This window comes from Lycium barbarum, chromosome 11, assembly GCF_019175385.1.
Source record: "Lycium barbarum isolate Lr01 chromosome 11, ASM1917538v2, whole genome shotgun sequence".
NCBI classification, from domain to species: domain Eukaryota; kingdom Viridiplantae; phylum Streptophyta; class Magnoliopsida; order Solanales; family Solanaceae; genus Lycium; species Lycium barbarum.
This window is the reverse complement of record NC_083347.1, coordinates 102441472-102449629: the sequence shown is the minus strand read 5'-3', so window position 1 is coordinate 102449629 and position 8158 is coordinate 102441472. Positions and strand designations below refer to the sequence as shown.

Here is an 8158-nt window from a genome sequence, read left to right as displayed (position 1 = left end):
TTGGGTCTTCTCCCCCAATTGTTGTGTTGTTTGATTAGATGGTCTGAGGTGTTTCAGAAACAGAAGGCTTGTGTGGAGTAGTTCGTGGCTCCTGTTCTACAATTCAGGTAGGTTACGACTTACTTTAGTTAGACTTTGATTAGCAAACATATATACTGTGTAGAATTGACGGGAGAAAGCATGAATAGGTCTTCGGACAAGATGTCTGGTTGGATATTACCTGGGTTGGTGCTACAATTCGCTTTTACGCGGGTTAAGGCATAAAAGTTACTATGAGGTTGTTGGTGCTCTAAATTGAATATTTAGTATTTTAGAGTCGCCACCTAATTTATTTAAGGAAAACTAGGAAAATCGGGTTTAAAGAATTTTCAAGCAAGAGAAAAGGTCTTTTGGACCAGAGTTCGAGGTAAGAGTTTTGGTGATCCCCTAGAGAAGGTTTTAAACACCCTAGTATTAAGGATTCGTAGAATACAGTTGACCTACGAGCTTCAATGTGTGATTTGGTAATTATTTGCTTAAGACTTGTTTAGATTTTTCGCAAAAATACCATTCTTATTCATATCATAATTTCAGGAAAATTCCGCAAAAAGTCTTCTTATAAAAGGAGGTTTTGGTTTAGAAAAATCCGCGTAAGTGTTCAACTCACTTTATTTCCGGACTAGGATATACTCGGAATTTCTCCCAAGTAGAGTCACTACTATTCTAGTCCTAATAAATAAGTTTAGTTCTTACGGGTTTGATTTAATATATATATATATATATATATACCAATATTTTATTTAAGTCATGTCATCTTTTTATTGAAGCCCATAGAATCAATCCGTGTTCCAAGCCCAGATCCGTCACATCTCAAACTTGGTCCAAATAAGATCTTCTTATTCTTTTCAGTCCAAAACAAATACTGGGCCTTAAGCCCAAGACAGTTTTGTTTCCCTCGGGATTTTTACAAGTCTCGGTTTCCATTTCTGTTTTTTAGCCCAGAAGTTCTTAAGTCCAAAGTCCATTTCTCCATCTCATAAAATGTCCAGCTTTCATTTTGGTTCAACAAGTCCATTCCAATTCCAGAAAATCATTTTTGGTATAAAAGAGCAGTTCTCAACTCATTCTTCGACTCAGTTTCGGTTTTAAAGTAAATCTTATCAAGGAATTCATTGTTTATTACAAGTTCACAGTTCAAAATTTATTGTTTGTTTTACTTGAAAAATCATTTTTATATTTTTAACCCAACCTTAAGCTTGACCGAAAATCCAATTTCTTCACTTTTATACTTAACTACAAAATCTCATAAATAGTTTCTGATTTCAAAACCGGGGTTAAGTTTTGAAATGGTTATCTAAACGAATTTTCTTAAAATCATTTAGCAACTTACCTAAATTACTATGTGTTTTCCTAAGTTCTAGCATACATAATGGGTTCCAATAATACACAAGTGTTTTACAAATAAATAATGAAATATAAAAGAAAAGTTTAGGCTGGTAGGCCTACCTAAGCCCACCAGTTAGCTATTTTCACCCATGGTTGGACTTTCATTGCAAATATTAGCTTCCCTTTCATATTTTCTCAAACCGCTCGGTGAAGTAGTGTTGGGCCTTTGGAAAGGCCCAACAGAGTTTAATGCAAGGGATAGTTGGCCCAAACAGCCCGAAGATGGATCACATAAAACATAGAAAAAAGATAAGGGTTAGTGGCTAATCTAAATATCTAATCAACATATGATTTCACCATCCAATGAAATAAAACATGTACTCCAAATAAACATATAAAACAAAGGGCAAAAAACATATATATACATAAATAAGAATCAATATTACGAAACGTAACGGGAGTTTTTCGTTTACAATTTATAACATTAATTTTCTTACACAACCTATACATAATCAGAAGGAAAAAAAGAGGCCGAAATTATACATAAAAAATCCAGCACAAATCATGCTTGTAACTGCATCTTCTTCCCTCATTCTCTCCCTACTAAGTGATATTGCCCCTGTTTCTCTCCACTTTTTGCTCAAGAACCCAACTAACTGTAAATCTCTCCTTGAATATCTATATACAGTCAAATTCTCAATTCTACACAATTCAAAATTCAGATCTTCTTCCCTCATTCTCTCCCTACTAAGTGATATTGCCCCTGTTTCTCTCCACTTTTTGCTCTAAGAATCCAACTAACTGTAAATCTCTCCTTGAATATCTATATACAGTCAAATTCTCAATTCTACACAATTCAAAATTCAGAAATCATACACTAAGCAGGTATTGTTGCCTGTTTTTTTCCATTTTTTGCTCGATCAAACAAAATTATGCTATAATCTCCCCTGATTTTTTTTCAATTTTTTGCTCGAAGAATCCAAACTAATCAAATAAGCGGCTCATTCAACATCGGTACACTATAATCTTCTCAGTTTTACTTGATTGACGTTTCAGAAAATCATACATAGTAGTTGGGTTCTCAAACGAGCGGATTTCTTTCCCCGTTTGTCTCCAGTTTTTGTCGAGCAATCAAATGAGATTTATGAAACATCTGTTTCAACATAGACACACAATCGAGTTCCAAAATAATAGTAGGTATTCTCCCTTTTTATCACTAATATTTGATCGAAGAATCCAATGTGGATTGAAGAGACGACGAATTCAACATTGATACATCTAATCAAAATATCAATTATACACAATTAAAATTTCTGAATTCATAAACATTCAACTTCAAAAATCATATAGATCAAAGCTTTTGTCGTATAACAAGGGCGAATAACATAGTTTATTCAATTTTGATACCACACTGTGGAAGATGGGACTCTCAAGTCAATACATTTAAGTTTTGAATACATTATGTCATGATTAAAAGTATATGATTTGGTTCAGGAACAAAATGTGTACAAGAGATGTATGAAGAATGTATGAATGTTGTATATATCTATATTCTGTAGTGTGCATATGATTTGGTTCAGGAAAAAAATCTGTGTATAAAAGATGTATGAACGTTGTATGTATATATATATATATATATATATACACACACACACACACATTCTTTAAAAAAATCTATATGTATGCAATACTGGTTGAGCCTCTTCCATGCGAAACTACATGGAATAGACCAATGCATGTAATGGAAGAGATTGTGTTAACAGTTAAAAGTTTTAAGGGATGTATTTGATGTGTATGTCAAATGAATGTATTATGTATGAAATGTGGTACACACACAATAATCAACACACATCTCAATTTGATACAAGCAAGATTCCAAACATACTTCATACACATCAGTTTTTAGTATCTTAAAGACCAATTTATATAGAATTGATACACATCACATACACTCAGTGACCTCACATATCTCAAAACCGTTAGAGATCAGATTCCATACAAACCTGTATCAGTTTCTATAGTATATATATAACTTATACAGATTTCTTATACACAATGATCACACGTGTCTCAATGTACATATCAGTTTTCATACACTTAATACAAAGGTGAGTAATCAAAAACTTTCTATTACTAATGTATACAAAATTTATATACATTTCATACACGAATTACAACACACTTCTTAGTAAGAAAATAAACAGTTCGACTACTAATTTATCATAAATTATACACATTTCATACAATCAACTGTGAAAAAAAAACATCTCAGAGTTAAAAAGGATTTTAATGCCTTCAATTTAGACGACGATTTCTTCTTTTTTGATGTTTCGGCTTTGTCAACCTCAGTGCTTCTAACTTTCGGAATATCGATTTGTCTTCGAAATTGTTGTAGTCTGTTTGTGATTTCTCCAAAGAAATCTTAGTTTTTTGTTGGACTACGTCGGAATCACACTTTGTCTGTCATGTTTGAGTATAATCCTAATCTCTCTGGATTATGGGAGATTTTTCACCGACATTGCAATGCTTGTTGCAGACGCAACTCTAGGTTTACGAGGGGGGGAATTAAGATCAAGTTTTAACCATTTTTCCGATTTACAAGGAACACAAAGATAATAATAAACTAGAACGATATAACAATTTGGATTTTAAATAAACTGAAAACAACAAAAATACAATAGCAAATGGTGAAAATTGTGGGTTGACGAAGATGGTATCGTGGTTGAAGTTGAGTGAAGGAGGAAACTTGATTTTGGGTGAAAACATGGCGTAGAGAGAGAATATTTTGAAATTGAAAAGAAAAGTGAAGAAGACAAGCAGATTTCGCCCAAAAATTAAGTCAACAAACAAATCAGTTTTCCTGGAATTAAGCCCAAAATCGTGGCAGCATTTAAGGCAGCGAAAAAGTCCAAACATGATACAAAATGTAATATATTTGTTATGTTTCGTAAATAAGGAAAAGTATCCTTATGTTTTGTCATTTAGGGTCTTAACTAGTATTATTAGGTCATTTGACAAGAAATACATGGGCTTTAGCCGAGTAATGTAGGGAAATCTAGGGCCCAAACAGGTTATCAAAAAAAAAAAAAACCAAAGTAATTAAATGGGCTAAGCATAGATTCTATTCAGAAGCCCAATTGCTAAAAGAAATGAAAGACAAAGCCCAAAACTGCCAAGACTCAATCAACAATTTATACTAACAGGGTGGTATATTCCATATATACTAAATATACCAACTGATATACACCTAAGTGTATATGAAGCTGAGTATATTGTCTATATTTGAGTATACCCCACTTTTAACATACCACAGAGGTCAACCATACCAAAATAGAAACAACCAAAGGGGAAATCATACTAAGACATTTATACTCAAAGAATTCATGTATACAGTTGCATACAAAACCAAACAAAACAAGCATATACCATTAAACAAGTCTAGTGTGAATAAAACTGAAGCAGCTTGGAGATATACATTTAAACAACATCTTTAGAGGATAAATACATTCAGGCTACCTTGTTTCTTTATTACTTCAGAGAATCCCATAGGACTTGAGTTCACATGAGGGAACCCCAGTAGTCTTGAGTAGGGGAATTGGGCTGAGTTAGCTAGAAACTCCAAGACCTCCTCCCTTTCCTTTGACCCTAGGTAAGTCATACTCATGTTCCTTCACATGCTAAGTGACATCTCTTTAAATGACTTCCAACATATCAATCCAATACATTAACTCTAAGTTACACCTCAGTTCAAATCAATTTCTCATTTTTATTAGAGACATATACAGAGGATGATAGGACACAGAGTCACAGACAGAACACAAATAAGTAGGATAGCAGGCCTTGAAATCATTTTTGAACAAATGGTGTATGATGGGTTCACAGACATACATTACACACAATTGATTCAAGACACTTTCCCAGTAAAAGAGCAAACAGGTTCAAATAGGTGTCACATGGCATATTTCCATCATATTTCAACCAAAATAAGACCTCCAACATGTACAAGTTCCACAGATTACCCAATGAGTTCATAGGTGCCATACCTTGCATTTAAAAGCCCTCTAAAACCCTCTACATACATTCTAAGACCCAGAATACCAGACCAGTTAGCAAGATTCATAGCATATGCTGCACAGCTTAAAATAGGGTCACACAGAGGTCTTGGTCTCAAATAGAAGCCATTTTATCTTCAAAGAAGCAGTTTTTTAGGTTTAATACCTCAGAGGTTCCATTTTTTGTCACTTTATATATTTAACATCTGTAAGTACAGTGCTAAATCTCAAATAAGTCATCACAAAGGAAACAATCATAGTATATTCCAAATAGGGGGTCCTGAATGACCTTAAATAGTTGTATAAAGCTAAAACAAGATCCTTAATGCACAAAAAAAGGACATAAGTAGATATTGCATTGGTCTTACTAGGCATAGGACAAACAGTTTGACACACTAGACATGGTAAACAAACACATGCTCTAACAAACAAGCTAAGCATTTATCCCAAATCCCTTTAATATTGTTCCACATTCTCATCATATGATAGGACCAGCATTTGTCACAAGAATGAGTTAACAGCACGCCAAAAAGACTATAGAATATGCTTCAGATAGTCAAAGACATAAAGTTTTGGCTAAACACATGCTGGCAATAGGATTTGAAATTTGATAATTCTCAAGTCATGTCATCTCTACTATGTAAAGCAACTAAAAACCAACATGTAAACATGTTTGACTGGAACATAACTAATCCAAGCTATCAGGTAAACATGCTAAGCAAACCAACACATAAGCATTCTAAACAAAACTGGGCTAACTAATACATAATCATGCTTAACTGAATGAAATGATCATATAAGACTTACTGAACTAAGCTAATCTAGGCATACCAAACAGGTTTAACTATTAAACAAGATAGGGGCATTATTCATATGATTATAATCAACTTGCTTAACAACCAATTAAGCTAACATATATAATCCTATTAAGGCAGATTAAACTAAACATAATATAACTCTTATGTCTAGAACAAACTAAACTAGTAAACATGCTTAGCAAAGTAACTAATCATCATACCAAATCAGATAAACAACAATAATAAACTAAACTAAGCTATCTAAGCATGCTTAGCTAATTTAACTAAAATAAACTATAAATGCCTAATACAAGAACATATTAATCTAAACAAAATCAAAATAAACATGTGAACATACAGGCAGCTAACATAGATAACTACAAAGCTAAATAAAATGCAGGAAAAATAGAAAGGAAAGGGGATTACCTCTTTGATGCGCAGCCTAGTGTCGAGAATGAACTTGGAGATCCTTTGCTCCTCAATCCCAACTCAGCCAACACACAAAAGAAAAGAAAACTCTTTAAAACTTTGACTTAATCGAAAGTTAAAGGTCTCAGGTATAAAATAATAGAAACCCTAGGTATTCGATTTTTTGCAAGTGAATATCAGATGCAAGGTCCCTCTAATAAAGTGAAATAGAACCCCCAAATTGAAGCAAAACCCTAATTTTCACCGATATGGGACAAGTCAATTTTTCAGACTTGTTCCTCACAATACATCATCATGTGGCTTAGATTAGGGTCTAATATCAAATAATCACCAACCTCAATAGATCCTCGTGGTTACCATTGAACCAATTATGTTTGAGGATTTAAATTCGCAAAACAACAAAGGTAATTAAAGGAAATCAGTCCAAGACCATTGAAATATCATAAAAGTAAGAGAGAGGAGAGGATTTTACCATGCTAAGGTAGCGTTTGGTGAGATTTGGGGATGAAGCATTAATTGTTGCCTCAAATGGTTGAACCATGACTGTAAAAAGCGCATACCACCTGTCATTTTTCCGTTTCAGGCAATGGTGACGAGAAGAGAGGGTTTTCTCCTCGTGGTGGCGCTACGGTTTGCTGAGAGAGGAAATCCTCTCTATAAGGGTTCGTTTCGCATTGAGAAATGAAAGAAATGAAGGGGTATTACCCCTGTTATGCAATGGTCTGGGCCGGGTTGTGCCCTGTTTTGGGCCGGGCTCGGTCCAGAATTAAAATGAAGAAATAAAGGGGGCCCTTTTATGCATATTCATATATACACGTGATATACACGTATATCACATGTATATATGTGTATATATGCGTCGGGTCTTGACACTCATTTTAACAGATAATCATGATTAAGCGAAGAATAATTAATTTAGACCCTTAATTATGATTAGATGAAAGCTAATTAAGCAAATAATGGTTAATTTTGTAAATATGTCTTTTATTGGACTTGGTTTTAAGACCAGACTATTTCAATTGGGGCCTTATTGGTCCAATTAACCATCTTTAAGGTGACAAATCTGCACAAATGACCTTAATTGGTCAACTACAAAGACAAATTTGCAATAATGACCTCAATCATAGGAATTAATTTCCAATTGGGTCATATTTGAACTATTAATTGATTATTTCAAATATAGCCATTTGGTGAAAAATTTAAAGAATTAATCACAATTAAAAATTCAATCAATTATGATAAAATTCTAATAAATTGAATACGCAAAAATAAGAATTGAGGTGTAAAATGATTAATTCATTTAATTAATCAAATTCCTTGAATTAAACAGAGTGAAATACTTGCAAATTGACATTTTAACAATTAAATAAATAATTGCTGTAAATATATGAAATGTGTAAATTAATTTTTAAATGATTTATGATATTGTAGAAATTATTTTACCAAATATGAAATGATAAAATATTAGCTGAATAATTTTTATAAAATCATTTTGGCTTCTGAAAAATACATATT

At 33.1% G+C, this 8158-nt stretch overlaps 1 long non-coding RNA gene across 1 annotated transcript; it reads right to left on the bottom strand.

Annotated features, from left to right (window-relative positions):
• Positions 1 to 3431: 3431 nt before the first annotated feature.
• LOC132617085 (uncharacterized) lies at positions 3432 to 7311 on the bottom strand. The gene is made up of 2 exons (XR_009573576.1): positions 6641 to 7311; positions 3432 to 3909 (listed from the first exon to the last, which is right to left on the bottom strand). It is a non-coding gene; the product is annotated as an uncharacterized LOC132617085 (long non-coding RNA).
• Positions 7312 to 8158: the final 847 nt, after the last annotated feature.